The 18740-nt window shown below is 35.5% G+C and overlaps 1 long non-coding RNA gene across 1 annotated transcript in view; it reads right to left on the bottom strand.

Moving 5' to 3' along the window:
- Positions 1-884: 884 nt before the first annotated feature.
- LOC108406159 (uncharacterized) overlaps positions 885-18740 on the bottom strand; it is a 60320-nt gene continuing 42464 nt past the window's right edge. The window contains exon 9 of the long non-coding RNA XR_012121501.1: positions 885-3862. This is a non-coding gene — a long non-coding RNA (uncharacterized lncRNA). The remainder of the gene's footprint in view (positions 3863-18740) is intronic.

The following is an 18740-nucleotide window of genomic DNA, read 5'->3' as shown; positions in this document are numbered from 1 at the left end:
TAGATGAACAAATGAGAGTGCAAAGGTCTCTTGTTTTTTCTGTGTTACTTTTTCTGTCTCTGGCATAGTATCTCACAATGAAATGGTTTGGTTTTTGAGAGTAGAAGTCATATCCCAGGTTGATGTTACTAGTGTTGTGCTGTGTTTTGACCTGGTGCTTGATCAATGCTATTTAGTTTCATTTTGGAATGAAGTTATGTTATTGGAGTGTGTAAGATAGTAACTCCATTCATTTTGTTGATTCTAGATGAATTAATATTTTATCACAGTTTGTCTAGTTAAAGCTAAATGACTGCTTCACATTAGTAATTAAATTGTGACCCAATGAAAGAATCCATTGTAATGCCATTTCTTTAACATGTCAATTAGAGACTACTGGACAAAAAGTGTTCCCTTATGTTTGATGTTGGACTTTCATTTCAAAAGACAATTATCAAGTAGTTAAGTAGATAATAGGTGACTGCTTGCAAATTTGTTAGTAGAATTTCGAATAGGTACAGTCTATACTCAGTCAAAAATGTTCATGAATATTAAGTTAAAAATTTTGGAACACCTTTTCTTTTCCTTTTGCTACATTTTGTAAAGATTTTCTTAGCTTATAATTTTCATAATTTGAAAGGATATGTGGGAGTTTAAGGTGAGCATAATGTCAAGGAATAATAGGTTGAAAAACATTCTTCAATATAAAGAACAGGTAATATTGCATGAAAATATTTTAAAATCTTTTGCCTAAAGGATCTTCCAAGTCATTAGCACTTGTGTTTAAAGTTTGTACATCTTGCTGTTATAAGGGCATTATGGTACTTGTATCATAAGAGCTCATTTGCAATGAACAGATTTTATTTACATGCATAATTTGAAATGAAAATCATAGTTTAGAAAAAAACTCTAGGAGTCATAGTTTAATATTCCATAGCAAAATAAGTCATTGTACATGCAAATTTACCAACCTAACACATCCTTTTGAGGTCTACTTTATTTGACATTAATTTCATTCCAGCTTTCCTGTGCTTCTTGTTTATGTGACCTATCTTTCTCCTTTTACTCTATTTTATTTATGTGTTAATATTGAAAGTATGTCACCTCTGAACATACTTTTTAAACTTTTAGAAATCCATTCTGTCAGTCTTTGTCTTTTAATCATAGTGTTTAGTCCTTTCACACTTAATATCATTATTGGTAATGATTTTTATAATTTTTTGTTTGTCCTCTTTATTTCTGCTTTCTTTTTAGGTTGAATATTTTTAGAACTCCTTTTTAATTTCCCTATTGGCTTTTTAGCTAAAACTTTTTTTAAGGATTTCTATAAGAATTACAATATACATACAGCCTTAACTCCTCAGTCTACTTTAAGTTAAAATTATATGACTTCTTTATAATGTATAGTAGATATTTAAGCATGTTGGGATATGGATATCTGTCTACCATCTTTTATGCTGTAATTGCCATATGTATTACATCTACCTAGGTAACAGTGTTGCAATTTTTACTTTGAGTGATAATATTAAATCAAGAGGAAAAACTAATCTTTCATATTTATGTACATGTTTACCATTTCTAATGCATTTCATTCCTGAGATCCATGCTTCTATCTGGTATCACTTCCCCTCAGCCTGAAGAAATTCTTGTAGCATTTCTTGTAGTGCGTTTTGCTTGTGACAGTTTTGTCTTCATTATGAAAGGGTATTTTTGTTGGATATGGAATTCTGGATGGACAGTTGTAGAGACTCTGTATTCTATAAAGTTCTTTCCTAAGAGTATTGTTTTATATTAGTAGTCAGTTAAAGTTATTGAACTCACTTGTGCAAACTCTTTGTTTCCTATGGTGAACAAGAGCTGAAATCTCAGTTCTGTTTTTTTTTGCTTTGGGAAGCTGCCCTGTGTGTACGTAATTTAGGGATCAGCAGAGACTTGAGCAGAGTTTACACACAGAATTTAGGGGCACCTCTTTTACAGCTCACTTCTTTTGGGGAACCTAAGTATAGAGTCAAGAAACAGATCCCCATATACATGGACAGTTGGCTTGCAGCAAAGGTGCAAAGGCAGTTCAGTGGAGAAAAGATAACATTTTCATCAAATGGTGCTGGAGCAATCAAATACCTTTATGCCAAAACAAAAACAAAATAAACTTTGATTCATATCTCACAGCACATACAAAAATCAACTCAAAGTGGATCATAGACTAAGTGTAAAACATAAAACTATAAAATATCTAGAAGAGAACATAGGAGATAATCTTTGTGACCTTGGGTTAATTAAAGATTTCTTAGCTACAACACTAAAACATGATCTATAAAAAGAAAAAATTGACAAATTGGACTTCAACAAATTAAAAATACCTGCTTTTTACAAAAACACTGTTTGAAAGCATAAAAAGATAAGCCACACATTGGGAGAAAATATTTGCAAATCATGTATCTGCTAAGGACTTTTGTCCAGAGTATATAAACCCTCAGAACAGTAATAAGAGTGAACAAAAGATTAAAATGAACAAAAGATTTGATTACTTAACCAAAGAAGCTACACAGTTGGCAAATAAGCACATTAAAAGATGCTCAACATCATTAGGGAAATGCAAATTAAACCACAGTGAGAGACCATTACACATTAATTAAAATAATTAAAATTCAAGAGATTGACCATAATCAAGTGACGGCAAGGATGTGGAACTCTCATTCACTGCTGGTAAGAATGCAAAATGGCACAAGCACTTTGGAAAATAGTTTCTTTAAAATTTAAACATTCAAATGTCATATGACCCACCCATTTCATTTCTAGGTACTTAACCAAGAGAAGTGAAAGCATATATCCACATAAATGCTTGTACAAGTGTATGCATAGCAACTTTCTACATAATAGTCAAAAACTTGAAATAAATGTCCCTCAGTAGGGGAATGGATAAGCAAACTGTGGTATGGGGTGATAATAAGCAGGCAACAGTTTCATCAAATGTTTTGCCATTGCATAATGTGGACTGTCGTCCTTTTAGCTTCCACCTTTCAGTAACAGTTTTCTTGCTGCCTATTAGTCAGCCACTAAGTCCATATCACATGTTTAGCACTTTTGGTACTTCCTTTACCAAAGTCTCTATCAGTCACAAAGGGCCAGATTATGCTGTGATAATAACCCCAAATCCCAGTGGCTTAAAATATGAGTGATATGTCCATTGTGGGTTAGCTGAGAGTTCTGTTCCCTGTTGTCACTCTGAATCCCAGGCTGATGGAGAAGTCAAGATCTGAAACATTGCTGGTTGCTGTGAATGCTGCCATAAAGTTGTTTGATTTATAGGAGTTAAGGCAGATTTTCAAGATGGACTGCCTTTTTATTTTCATCAGCATTCACTGACTTTTATCTCATTTTAGGCTGCATTAAAATCTTCAGTGACACCAATAACTGTAACTTTCTTTAAGCCATAGTACAAAAAATTACACAAAATACCTCTCAATGTTTACCAAAGGTAAATCTCAAAGGTGCTTTTTGAGATGGGAAGTATGTTTTCCTGTGTGTTGGACAAGGAAACTGAGGTTCAAAAAGAGTAAGTGAATTGGCAGTTCTCCCACAGCAGTGAAACTGAACCTGAACCCAGAGTTCCCGTTTTAATATTTTTGTGCAAATTGGAGAAAAAATGAATATGCTGTTAATTACACATTCTTCATTTTGCCAGTCTCGTCAGTAGGCCACATTGAAGCAGTGTCTCATAGCGCCTGTTACCTGTGGCTGGAACACAATGGATCACACAGGGGCACTAGACACCGAGGATGAACTGGGACCTTCAGCCCCTCTTGCCCCAAGTCCTCAGAGTGAAGCTGTTGCTCATGAGTTCCAGGAACTCTCGCTGCAGCCCAGCCAGCACTTACTCCCTCTGAATGAAAGGAAGAATGGTGAGTTCTTTGGCATGCGCAGTGGGAGCTTTGACTTAAAATTACTCTCTGTGAGCCCACTTATTCCTCTTTAGTAATGTTTTTTCCTGTCAGTTGTATTCAGCAGTTAGTCACAGAAAGAACCTCATAGGGTCCTGACTGCTTTTTAGTAACAGGCAGAATTTCATTTTCTGTACAATTCTTTCATTATTTCCCTGGTTAAGTGCCTTTGGTAGCAACATTATATTTGGAAATGAGCTTTAGATTCAACTGTTTTAGCACAAGCAGAGGATCTCATGCTTGGATGGCATTGGAAAGTAGCTTCCTATGCCGATTTCAAGGAAAATAGATGGATTTGACTAGATTCTCCTCTCCTTTCCCATCTCCACTGTGATGCACCGTAATTTCATAATTGGCAGAATTTGAGCTATCTTAATGATCAGTAAGAAAGCAAGAGTTTCTTATTTGAGTTTTTTTTTTTTTAATTAATGGGTATAGGCTATGACTGTGTTTTCAGTCCTGGTGTACAAAATGAACGCTTTCTGCTCATTTGTTATCTATCTGTTCAGGAACTTTTCATTGAGTACAGGGGCATCTTCCAGTCTCCAAAAAACACAGTCATGTCCATGTTTAACATAAATGAATAGACATAGATGATACACACTTATTTTTAATACTTAAAACATAAAAACTAAAACAAAAACTTAAAATTTCACAAACACACTAAGCATACATATTAAAAGGGCAGACAAGAATTTCAGCTGGATTCAATATGCTTTCCACAGGTGTGATGAGTCTTAAACTCACAATAATATTTTTTTAAATTTGTTTTAAAAGCCAAAAGAAATAAAATTTCCCTATAGAGCACTTCCTTATGCACCTTGTAACTTATTTTTCTGGGTTCTGAGTGTTTCCCAGTCCTTCTGTTATGACCTTATCTTATTCAGGAAAATGGATAGAATATGTATGCTACTATTCTGAGTTCTTTAATACATGTCTGTGGTGAATATTTGTTCTCCCATCAAAGAAGATGTCTGATACTTGCATCTGATACTTCTTGTTAGGTATAACCCTTGTCCAGGTTAGTATAAAGTAACATTTTGGCTAAGGCACTGTCAAAGCCTTTAGGAGGCTGTGGTTGACTGGTGATGGCTTTAGAACCTTCCATCAATTAGGACCCTAGCTTTATCTTAGACAATGGTTGAAAGACTAACAACCACATTTACTGACACTTGGCTAAATGTGATCAAATTTACACAGTGTACTTGGAGGACCAGCAATAATGGTTAAATGATTACCTTCCAAAAAAATTGGAACAGGTAATTGCAATAATAAACAGTTGCTCAAGAAAATGGTCATAGGTAGCAGAAGAGAGAAGTATGTAAGGAAGTTAATATTTCATGGTGATTTACTTGATATAGCTTGCCACATTCTCTTCAAGAAATGTTCTCTTGAATATAATACATATGCCTGAATATAAGGTAAGCTCAAATATGTCTCCCCTTATAAACTTTTAGAGAGGAAAATGAAATGCTAAAATTTTTAATTTATTAATTATAGTTGCATGTACATAATTCAAATTTTATGAAGCAGTGCAGTAATACAGAATTGCTTTATCCATGCTCAATATTTCATAAACCCATTTTGCTCAAACTCTACCCATGAATCTTTGTGATGTTTTATTAACAGTGGAGCCCCTTTTCATCCATCTAGCACTAAAATCCTGCATGCATCTTCATTTCTATCTCTTTATGTTTGAGTTACAGCAATTTTTGAATACCTGTGGGATCTGACACTGAAGATTTTATTTCTAAACCATAAGTTCCATTTGCAAAACAGTGGGCCTAGGGTATGTGTGTGTGTGTCTTATAGTTTACATTGATAATCTCTACAATCTCTGTAACATAATCACTCTTATTTGATTTGTGATTAGTTATAACATTTGATGGGGCTACATTTTCTGTTGTAGAATTTAATCATATTTTATTTATTTTATCTTTGAGTAGATAATATGTTCACATGGCTTAAAATGTAAATTACACAGAGGGGTACACTGTGAAAAGCATGTCACCCTCCTAGTCTTGTCCCTTAGCTACCTGGTTACTTCCACAGAATTAGTTAATGTTGCTTGTGCCCTTTCTGAGAGAATAATAGTATTTGACTACTTATTTATAAGCAGTTTTTGAAAATTTTCTTTGCAACAACATGCAAAACTTTTAATTTTAAGATTATAACCTGAGAATAATTAATGTGTTGATTTTTTGCTCACCTTTTTTTCCCTGATCTTATTAAGGTATTTCTGTAAACATCCTAAAATTAGCTCCAACGAAGTTGATTTTTAAACTAATGCATTTTCCTCAAGTATTAAGTTAATGAAAAAGCATCTTATAATATGAAACACTGTGTAAGGACTCAACAAGACAGTCTCCTCTTTTCTAATAAAAGACTTCAGGAAGTTAAAAACCTTACCTTATATTCAGGCATACTCTCTAATTTCAGGTTTATGATGTATTAGCCTAATTTGCATATACATTTCAAGGCATAAGTGGAATCTTTGTACAGCTAAGAAATCTCGGTTTTTGATGCAATTATGTGTGTGGAGTAGAATCCCATCAAGCACTATATAGGTGGAAGAAACTTACTTTCTCACCTTAATGATTTTTTTATGTTAATTCTTCATTTTTTTAGGTCTTCTGAATACCACACTTATTACACAAAATGTAGATGTTAGCCTCAAAATTAATCAATACAAAGTATTTGGATATTATGAAATAATAGAATTTAGCTATTTTCTTGATGGTTGTATCTTATTGTTACTCTTGAGCATTTGAATTTCACTTGTTAGAATTATTTTCTTTTCTGTTGGGGGAAAAATGAAGATATTTCAACTTGAGATTGGTGTGTAGAACAATTGTGTCACCAAAATAGTTCATAAATAAGCTTTACAAGGAAAATGAGGATGACATTTAAGTAATGATTCCAGGATCTTCCCTTATTTTTTATTACTATTTATGCAATGGTAGTGGAGTGGCAAAATATTCCCACTACTGAAGTAAAGGCAGAAAATGTTTAGTAAAGGTAAGTTAGGGTTTTCCTTTACCCCCAACTGTGGCCAAAACAATTCTGTGGTTAATGGCTCCTCAAAAGTAAGGTAACAATTTAGGCAATTAACCCTTCCCAACAAGTGAGTCCTTCATAAAGGGAAGTGGATATACAGAAACACACAAATAATATAGCTTTACTAAAATGATACATACAAGGAAAATTGAGCTTTGTTTTGACATTTTATACACAAAATAGATCCATTTTCAAGTTTCAGTATAACATTCCTTCATACAGTTAACACTGGGAATAAAAGGGAAATCGGAGAGACAGTTCTTTCATTGTTTAATTAGAAAAACTCAGCTGCTCAAAGCTGAATATAGCTTTATAAAGCCAGGAAAGGCTAAATAGGTGGAAACAACATACCTGAAAGAGCTATAGCTCTTCACTTGCACTAATACTTAGAAGGGACCAGGAGGAAGAAGTTTTTCATTCACGGGGTCATTTGCAAGACCGTTAAGTATGCTGTTCAGCAAATTGAAGCTTTTCAGTTATTGCCAGCATAGTCATAGAGAAAGCAGATAAGTCGACCTAGATCCCCCTTGTATAAAAGCAGTTGGTATTTCGATTCTCTCTGGTACATCTCTGAGGATGAGTTCAGTCATGTCAAGATGGCCACAGACACACCACAGGTCGGCTGCTAGAGTAGGTGGAAAATGAGTATCTGCCACCTTCCTTTTTCCATATTAAAAGGCTTTTTGAAACTGTATTTACTATGAAATAGTGTTTTAGGTCTCAGTAGGAGGACAGAGTTATTTTTTATTCTTATTTTATTTAAACTTTGGTATTACTAGTTACTGCTGCTGTTCAATTTTTTGAGCTTATAGTCCCATCTTGAAAGATTTTTTTCTAAGATTATTTTTCCATTCATTAAACTTACCACAATGAACAATTTTAGACTATCTTTTATTCTGTTCCACAATGATTACCTGCTAGAAAGAAAAAATAATTACTCAGAAGTGTGTTACACACAGGAGACTTCAAGGTGACTCTTTGCATTGGACTCAGTACAGGTATTAATACATTTGTAGTCAGATGAACTTTGCCTGGCCATGGAACCTAGCCAAGGAAAACTGCTTGCCTTGTACCATAGTAAATGATGGCATAAGTGCACAGCTGGTCTTTTCTTTGGGTTCTACTTTGAAAACATTTCCCCACTGCTCCTTAACCCACCTGTTAGGCTTATTGTCAGTCTTTGGAAATGCACAACAGTGATGAGCATTTGTCTTGACAAAACCATGTTCCCTAAAACGTGCACTAAGTGGGATGGCCTAATGGGGAGTGATAAGGGAAGGAGAGGATATTTCCGCTTTTCTCTGGATCAGACATAAAATTGTTATAGTGTCATACATGGGAAGGAAATAAGTAGTTGCTAAATAGCCAAGATATGGCTATTTACTATGGATTCTTGCTTTCCCTTCTATAACTGGAGATAAAAGAAATGAATAATTTTCTGTAAAATTATCATCAGTGGCTTTACTGTTAACATATTTAGGATTTTGGATATTTAAAGTAATTTTCAAGGATATTGATAAACATGCAGATACATTTACATACTTTCTTTTTCTGCTCTCAGGAGTTAAGAATACTTGGATTGAGAAGAAAGGTACATACTCAAATTTTAATTTCCTTGGTCAATTTCTAATATTTGTTTTTTTATTAGGCTTTAGGACTTAGACTAAACACAATTATAAAGTTGAAAAGCCAGTTTATGACACTCCTGACAACTGCAAATGAAAGTCTTGATTGATTGTGGCAGCTCTCAAACTTTTTGTTTGTGACAGTCCCTTTAACCCTTCAAAATGAAAAAGGAGCCATTTAAGTAGCTTAAAGTTGAGGTGCTCTCTTTCACAATGGTCTTTATAAAGTCTACTATTAAATAGCATGTTTTGTTTCACAATGTACATAAGCACCTGTGACCCTGTCCACCTTCTTTTTTCAACTCCAGGTTTCTTATTTAGATAGCTTTGCTGTTACTGAGGATTTGATTTGTTTCAGTGCACTGCTGAACACACCCAAGCAGTGTGTGTGTGTGTGAGGACAGAGGAGGTGCTGGGCACTGATTCACAGTCTCCCATTTGTAGCTGGCAGTGTCAGAACACTATCGTGAGCATGCTTGAGTTATTGCTGAGAGGGTAGATGTAGCTCACAGTTTCAAAAGTGCATCAGCAAGAGCATAGGCCCCAGATACAGCACCCCTGAAGCCACATTTTGAGTTATTTATCCAGTCTTTAAATTGTATCCTCTTGCAGAAATGCTCTTGGGAGTGTCAATAATTAACATATTTATTAAAAATGAAATTTTTTAGAATAGCAATTAGCCTTTTAACCCAGCATGAGACCACATTATCTTGAACTTATAAAAATGTTTGCCTAAAATGTGTATAAGATCTTTCCAGAGTTTGAGTCATAGAAGTACATTATTTCTTACATAGGTTATTTGAGATAATTTTCATAAAACTAGAGTCCACCACATAATTTACATTAGGCACTGGACCAGTGAATGAACTGAAACTAGTTTATTAAGAAATAGTCTTTCCTGTTCCTCAGAAAGCAATTAAAAATATATAATATAAATGATTAGTTAATAAATATTACTCAACTACAACCCTCTGGCTACTTATACCTTCCAAGTGGAAAGAATAATTAGTTTGTAATTGGAATTGAATAATTAGTTTATAATCAGACCCTGTCCTGGGCCAAGAGACTTCACTGAATTTAAGGGGGGGGGCTCTTTTTACTTAAATCTGCTCCCTAACATCCAGAGTGACCTCTTGTAGCTAAAAAGGGGGAGAATGGAAAGACTGGATACCTGCTGTCTAAAACAGCTTGATAAATGTACAGAATATACCAGAAAAAAATGATGCATGATTATTTTTCTTTCTTTGTATTTCAAGACATCAATACTAAAGTACTATTGTGACAAAAACAACAAGACAAATATGTTGTTATAACAGATGTATTGTAATTTTCTCTGGTTTGTAGTTAATAGCCACCCAGACCAAATAGCGAACATGCCCTATGTTTTTCTGACTCCTTTAAATTGATACATACTGTTAGCTACCCTCACCTGCTGCCCTCACTATTATTAACAGGAAGTTAGTCTTTTGGGAGTCAGGACTCCAGTCTCCTCCGCTGACTCAGTCTGTGAGCACGGGTAAGTCTCAGAAGCTCTCTGTGTTGCGGGGCGCCCATTGTAATATCTGTATGGTAGCTTCCAGCCCATGTGTCTTTCTGGCTGCCCTCCTCATTACATCATGTGTTCTTGTATCTCAGTCTCACTTTTGCCTTGTGCTGTTCATTGGGCAGCAGAAGCAGGAAGAATGGAAGATAATTTCCATCTCAGTTAACCGATGGAATTTTCCATAGATACGAATTAGTAATGTTGCTGTTTAAGACATTCCTCACAGATTATTATTAAACATATGTGCCAGCTCACTCAATTAGTAAAACTTTCCCTCTTAAAATGAAAGAGGAATTGACTCAATTTGTGCTGTCCTAAAAAAAAAAATACATATATACCTGATTTAGAATATGCGGTATCTTCCTATTCATGGCTTTCAAGGGTTGGCACATATGTGTTAACAGTTTTACAATAGTGTCAGACTATCAGTTAAAAGACAGTATTTTACTTTTTTTAAAGCCCAAATTATTCATATCCTTTTTTGGTTGTTTATGTTGTTTTCGTTAAGACAGTGCTAATAGTTAGGTGTCTGTTTCACTGACTGGGAATTTTTATATATGACTTCTGTGTTTGCTAAAGAACTAACAAGGAAGCATAAGTCTGATCCACAGCTTGTCTTTGGTTCTTGCAGGTTAAGTTTAAAAACTGACAAATGTTAGAATTTGTCGGCAGTCTCTGCAGATTTGGGATTCAGAGCCTTGATCTTGACATAGCAGTTAAGAAGTATATTGATTGGACTGTTTGATCAAACAACCATCATGTATTATATAAAAGGAAAGTTTGCCATATCAGATACTCTCAGTCTCCTAAAGTACTAAAAAAGAAGTACTTCAAGAGTGGAAATGGGAATACTTTTTATCATCAGAAAAAAATACATATTGAATTATCGTTGTGTCTCTTACTATAAAATAATTCTTAGATTTTCAGCCTCTAGTACAATGTCAGCAGCTCAAAATGTAGTATAAACTCATAACATTGTTGGACACATAGATCTTTGAAAGCAATTCCCTCAACTGTATACAGAAAATTAATTTAGAGATGATTCTTGCAGCTGAGAGGAAGAAGAACCTTGTCTTAAAGAAAGAGGTTCCTCTTCATGAGGTGTGTGGTGTCAGGCCACTCACAACAAGCCCATGTGTTTCATATGTGAATAAAAATCACGTTAGTGTACCTCATAGGTTACTGGGGGGCTTAGATGAAATAAAACATAGTACTAGCATACACATGGCACACTCTAAGCAGGCAGTTCGTGTTAAAGGTACCCAGCATTGCATGCTGACACGGAAATGCCATGGGAGAGGCAGAATGCACAGTACTTACAGCCCCAGCTCTGGAGCCAACCTGATCCTAGATCCAGGGTACACCATTACGAGCTATGTGAATTTAGACAAGTTAGTTATGTGCCCATCTGCAAAATGGGGATCATATGAGGACCTGTTCACAGGGTTGCTATGAAGATTCATGAGTTCATATAAATCAAGTAGAGCAGTGCAGGCCAGTAATTAGCACTTTATAACTGTGTGTTGTTATAATCTGTAATTTGAGAGTGCAGTGTTTCAGTTCATACTAAGTGAAAACAGTTTTTCAGGGTTCCACCATGGTGTTTTATAACAGTGTTTCTTTCAGTAGTCCCAGGACTTTTTGCCTCCATTTTCCATGAGTATTTCTTTTTAAAGATGTAAAAATGACATGCAGTTTCTTAAAGCCTCGCCCTGTACCTTCATAACATTTGAAGAGCTGTGTATCTGATGAGAGCGGAGGGGGCAAATGTAGTAGGCACTGATTTCCCATGAAGTTTGTCTCTTGTTGGTACTGCCAGTTCCCACAATCCTAGCATTCCCTGGGCATCGGTGTCTACGAGGAATGCTTTTCAAATATTAAAGCATGTGAAAAGACAAACAGGCCGAAACTCAGAGCTCTCTAGGGACAATGACCTCCAAAACAGACTCCCTTCTGACATTTTCACAGGCTGCTTGAAGAAATTCCAGCAGGGCCATTCCATTTGGTAAACTCCTAACAAACTTCTGTCATCAAGGACTGATTGATAGATTTTTCTCCTTCTTATGTACTTGTTCTAAAGAGATTAAGATAGTAGATATGGTTGCAGAGACTCTTTTAAAGCATTTGATGTATATGGTAACTACTATACAGAAGACATTTGGTATTTTGAAGTAATAAAACAGTTACTGTTACGCTTAAGGAGATTTCTTGTTCTGAGTCTTTTAAATTCTTTTTCTTTGTCGTTTTGGTTCCAGGAAATCTGTGTCACAATCACATCTCTAAATTAAATTTTTTTCATTTTGTACCCAATTACTTTACTGAAGAATGAACAATTTAGAAATGATCTTTTAAGAAATATATATTAAAATATACATACATAAATACATATGATCTATTTCACAATGACTTCTAGAATACATGAAAACAAAAATAGTTCTTGTTTTGTAGAATACTCCTCTATGAAATTTTGGTATGATTATCAATTGTTTAGATGGTACTTTAAGGTTACTGGGTTGGTAGAAGATCTGTAAGTTGTTTTTCAACTATCTGAATCCTCTTAAAATATTTTATTGTATATTATTATATTATCTCTTTAAAAAAAGAATATAGTGCTAAAAAGAAGTGAAGGGCAGAACCCAAGAGATTCGGAGCCTAGACAACTTAGGGAAATGGGTCATTAGGATTTATTTGGTCTATAGTTGGCCTTAAATGCTACAACCTCACGTTTGTCACATTCTGGTCTGAGTGGCATGTATGAAATTCCAGGGGTTAACAGCATTCCACATTTGAAGGCTCAGGTTTGTCGGGAGGTTTCGTGTGGTGTTTCCTTCTGTATTTCTTTTCAGTGAGTTAATCCTTTCGATGAATGTACAGAGTTTTAACTATTAAAACAATCCCACGCAATCAAAAATTTCTTATGATTTGGTATCTCATTCTCTTGTAGGATTATTTATCTTGAACACATTCAAAAATGGGACACAAGAAGTAAACTGATACATGGTCTCAACCAAGTCTCTTAAAATTAGTAGTAAAAATATAACTCATTTTATCATATTCTAGTAGCCTGTCAGAAACTGAGGATACTTTATAGGTCTCCTTAGTAAAATAAAATGGAAACGAAAGTGAAACACAGTTGGCCTTTGAGCGACACTGGTTTGAACTTCATGGGTCCACGAACACACAGATTGCTGGTCAATAAATAGATTGAAAAAAATTTTGGAGATTTGCGACATTTTGAAAACACATTTTCTTTAGCTTACTTCATTGTAAGAATACGGTATATAATATATATACCTACAAGATATGTGTTAATCAACTGTTTATGTTATTGGTAAGGCTTCCAGTCAAGAGTAGGCTATCAGTAGTTAAGTTTTGGGCAACAAATGTTACATGTGGATTTTTTGACAGCGGTGGGGTGGGGGGTGTTCAAGGGTCAGCTGTAATAAGTTGCTCAGTAATTGGTGACAGATAATTACTGAATGTACTAAAGAATTGTGTAGCTTTTGATTAATGTATAAAACATATATGACAAAAAAGAAATGTATAAATATGTTACTGTTTTTCTCAAGAATAACAAAGTGATATTTAACTAGACATGCTCTTAGTAAGAGAAAGTACTACATTTCTAATGTGTTTTTCTAACAATAGATTTTTCTGTCTCTCACTATTTCTGTTAGTCCCTTCATTTTTCAAAGAAATGGGTTTTGTTTAAATAACTTGCTGATAAACTAGTGAAAGCTGTGGTTGCATAACTGTGTGTGTGTGTGTTTATTTGCACATAGAAGTAGAGTAGCTATTTGATTGTTGAATGCTTTCTGAACCCTCCACAGAAGCAAAATGTTTACATCTTTAAAAATCTGAAGCTTTTATTTGGACACCCAAATACAATTTGGAGGACTTTTCAGAAAAAAGGAATTTAAACTTACACCAATCAGGTCATTAGGTTTGAAAAAATGAAACTTAAAAAAATCCAAGAATTAGTCCTAAACTGTGAATTTCAGAGTCCAGTGGTCTTAGTACTTTGGTGTTTGTTTTCTTCATCTGTTACACTGAAGCTATTTAAAAATATACTCTCTCATTAAAATAAATGTATTCATTTCTTAAATGACCATGAGTGACTCATGTACCCTTGAGGGTGGAATGTTACATCAATGTCAGTTGGGTCCAGTAGTTTTATAAGGTTGTTGAGGTCTTAGATATTCTTACTGGCTTTCTTTTTACTCATTCCAGCAGTTGCTCAGAGGTATGTTGAGAACCCCAACTACTATGGTGGATTTGTTTATTTCCCCTCTCAGCACTATTTTTTCTTCATGTATTTTGAGGCTCTGTTCTGTGTTATTGGTGGATTAATCCCTTTACATTATGAAATGTCCTTCCTTTCTTGGTAATAATCCTTCTCCTAAGGTCTACTTTGTATGATATTAAACAGTCCCTCCAAGATTCTTGTGTTTAGCATTGCATAATATAACTTCTCCCAACTTCTACCTTTAACCCATCTGTACATTTATATTTAAAGTATATTTCTTGTAGATAGCATAGAGAGGATCTTTCTTTTTAATCTAGTCTGACAGTCTTTCAATTGCCATGTGTAGATGTCTTTTGGTAATTATTGGTATGTCTGGTGTATTAGTTATCTGTTGGCTGCATAAAAAACAACTTCAGACCTTAGCACCTTAACACAAGACATATTTATCATCTCACAATTTCTGCAGGCCAGGAATTCAGGCACAGCTTAGCTAGTTACCCCTTCCTCAGAGTATCTCACAAGCCTGCAACTGGGTGTCAGCCAAGGCTGATATTTCATCTGAAGGTTCAGTTGAGGAAAGATCTGCCTCTAACCTTAGTTACATTGTTCTTGGCAGAATTCAGTTCCTTGGGGGCTGGTGGACTGAGAGTCTCAGTTCCTTGCTGGCTATTGGCTGCAGGGCACCTTCTCAGTTCCTTACCACACGGGCCTTTCCAACATCGCATCTGACTTTACCAAAGCCACTCAGAGAGCAATCTGCTAGAAAGATAGAGTGATCATTTTTTGCAGCATTTCCTCATCGTTGTCCTATTCTGTTGGTTTGGAAGCAAATTACTCAAGGGAAGTGGATTATACACGGCCATAAACACCAGAAGTCAGGGATTACTGGGGGCTGTCTTAGAGGCTCCCTACCACAAATGAGTTTAAAGCCATCATTTTGTATGTTATGTTTGTTCAATCTGTGCTCTGTTCCTTTATTCTTCTTTTCTTACCTTTAAAAAAATGTTTTTTTAGTATTTCATTTCATTATTTTTACTATATACACAGATTGCTGGTCAATAAATAGATTGAAAAAAATTTTGGAGATTTGCGACATTTTGAAAAAACATTTTCTTTAGCTTACTTCATTGTAAGAATACGGTATATAATATATATACCTACAAAAAAAAATATATTTTTACTATATATTTTTACTATACTATACATTATTTTAGCTATACTTTTTTTTTCAAGAGTTCACTGATCTTTTCTAATGCAGGTTTAATATGCTACTACATATTATATATAATTATATTTTATATTTTTATCTCAGTTCCATTTTGGTTTTTTTGTATTGTTCATTATTACATTATGTCATATATATTTCTCATTTTTGTGTGTAGTTACAATATTTGTACATATTTACAATAGCTGTTAATAGTTCTATTTTGTTTTCTTGTCATTTCTCGGTCTGTTTTCAATAACAAATTTTTCTCCGATTAAAGAGACCTTTTCCTTCCTATAGCAAATAGTCTAGTAATTTTTTATTGGATGTAACATGGTGAGTGTTCCCTTGCTGAGTGACTGGGTTTTTTGTTGTCTTCAAAGTGTGTTGGCTTTGGTTTGGTAAGTGTGTTGGACTGCAGTATCACCTCAAGGCCTTTTTAAAGTTTTATTGGGAAAGATCTAGGGTAGTATTCACACTAGGGATGGTTCCTTAACCAAAAGGTTTGACTCCTTCTGGAATCTGCCAAATGCCCCAGTAAATGCCCTGGGAAGGGCTTTTCATCAGGTTGCTTGGAGCCTGAACATTCTCCAACTTTGTGTGTACTTTGGGAATCATTAGCTTACACTCCTGGTCATTTCTTGCCCAGCCTTGTGAAATTTCACTCTGTGCACATGCAGCTTAGTATTCAGCAGAAGCTCAGAAAAACCCTGATGCAGATTTCTGGAGCTCTTTTTCAGTATAGGTCCCTCCTTTTCAGAAATCTGCACAACTCTCTGCTGCCTTAGCCTCCCCAGGACCTCATGCCTGAGTAGGGCTGTTTGAGTTATCCCTCCTTGTACTCCCAGACTGGGAATTGCCTCCAAGCCGAACACTAGAGTAGCTGCAAGGTTCATCTCATTTGTTTCCCTCCTTTTAGGAGTCACACCATGCAGTGCCTGTTTCCCAATTGCTTTGTGGGTTTTCTCCAGTTGTCTAGTTTCTTATTTCCAGTTTTCTAGTTTCATATGTACTAGTAACTTATGGTTAAGTGCAGTTTCTTATTCCATCATAACTGAAAAGCAGAGTCTGGATTTGGGATTGTAACGCAAAGCCTGTGCTTTTCTACCGAAACAAGTTTCCTCTCCAAATACATGTAACTTTGCTTTCCCACTAGAGTACAGCAGCAGTGCCATTTTATGCACTCGGATCTTACTGAGCACAGCAGGTTGCTCCCAGCTTTCTGATCAGTGAATGAATGAAACCAGATTGTTGAAAGCAAAAACTGAGGCTGGTGGTTATGGTTGGTTCCTGAGGCAGGTAGCTTTCCAGCTTTTCCTATTGCCACAGAACAGTAGGCAAGATTGTCATAAAAGATTCTATGTTAGGACCTTTTGGATCCTTTGGAGCCAGTGGCATCATTATTTAGTTGGTTCAGGAAGTCATCATTTGTGGGGGGAGGAGACCCTCAAGGAGAAAGGTTTCGCTGGTTGGCAGAATCCATTATTCATTAATAAAGAAATGATTGTGTATTATTTTCTCTGTGTGGAAATACTAAGATTAAGAAAAATTCTCCTTGCCTCTGCATTTGAATTTGATTCATCTGGGTAAGATTCAGCCTGTAAAAGAGATAACTAAAGATTGTATTTTTCTTCTCACACTTGAATTAATGGGAATTTTCTTGTCAAGCATTTTTAGGTTATATTAAGTGGAAAAACATGGAATAAATTGTGGATTCATAATGAATCATAACCATCCTCCCATCAACATCTCCTCCAACTCCAAAAATGAAAACCTATGCACAGAGAAAAAAATGCCCTGAAGTAATTGTCAATTTATGTACATATACACTACCCTCACCTGCATTTTCATATTGAGCATGTAATGCTTTTATCTCAATGAAGGAAAAAAAACTTCTAAAAATAATGCCACATAGACATAAAATGGGGAAATGAAAGTCTCTTCAACACCTGGTGTTGGCAAAACTGGACAGCTACATGTAAGAGAATGAAACTGAATCATTGTCTAACCCCATACACAAAATTAAATTAGAAATTGATCAAAGACCTGAATGTAAGTCATGAAACCATAAAACTCTTAGAAAAAAGCATAGGCAAAAATCTCTTGGACATAAACGTGAGTGACTTCTTCATGAGCATATCTCCCTGGACGAGGGAAACAAAAGCAAAAATGAACAAGTGGGACTATGTTAAGCTGAAAAGCTTCTGTACAGCAAAGGACACCACCAACAGAACAAAAAGGCATCCTACACTATGGGAGAATATATTCATAAATGACAAATCTGATAAAGGGCTGACATCCAAAATATATAAAGAGCTCACGCACCTCAACCAACAAAAAGCAAATAATCCAATTAAAAAATGGGCAGAGGAGCTGAACAGACAATTCTCCAAAGAAGAAATTCAGATGGCCAACAGGCACATGAAAAGATGCTCCACATCGCTAATTATCAGAGAAATGCAAATTAGAACCACAATGAGATATCACCTCACACCAGTTAGGATGGCCACCATCCAAAAGACAAACAGCAACAAATGTTGGTGAAGTTGTGGAGAAAGGGGAACCCTCCTACACTGCTGGTGGGAATGTAAATTTGTTCAACCATTGTGGAAAGCAGTATGGAGGTTCCTCAAAAAGCTCAAATAGAAATACCATTTGACCCAGGAATTCCACTCCTAGGAATTTACCGTAAGAATGCAGCAGCCCAGTTTGAAAAAGACAGATGCACCCCTGTTTATTGCAGCACTACTTACAATAGCCAAGAAATGGAAGCAACCTAAATGTCCATCAGTAGATGAATGGATAAAGAAGATGTGGTACACATACGCAATGCAATATTATTCAGCTGTAAGAATAAAATAAATCCTACCATTTGCAACAACATGGATGGAGCTAGAGGGTATTATGCTCAGTGAAATAAGCTAGGCGGAGAAAGACAAGTACCAAATGATTTCACTCATATGTGGAGTATAAGAACAAAGAAAAACTGAAGGAACAAAACAGCAGCAGAATCAGAGAACCCAAGAATGGACTAACAGTTACCAAAGGGAAAGGGACTGGGGAGGATGGGTGGGCAGGGAGGAATAAGGGGGTGGGGAAGAAAGGGGGCATTATGATTAGCATGTATATTGTGTGTGGGGGTCAT

This window comes from Manis javanica, chromosome 10 (assembly GCF_040802235.1).
Source record: "Manis javanica isolate MJ-LG chromosome 10, MJ_LKY, whole genome shotgun sequence".
NCBI lineage: Eukaryota > Metazoa > Chordata > Mammalia > Pholidota > Manidae > Manis > Manis javanica.
Note: the sequence above shows the minus strand (reverse complement) of the source record. Positions and strands in the feature narration are given on the sequence as shown.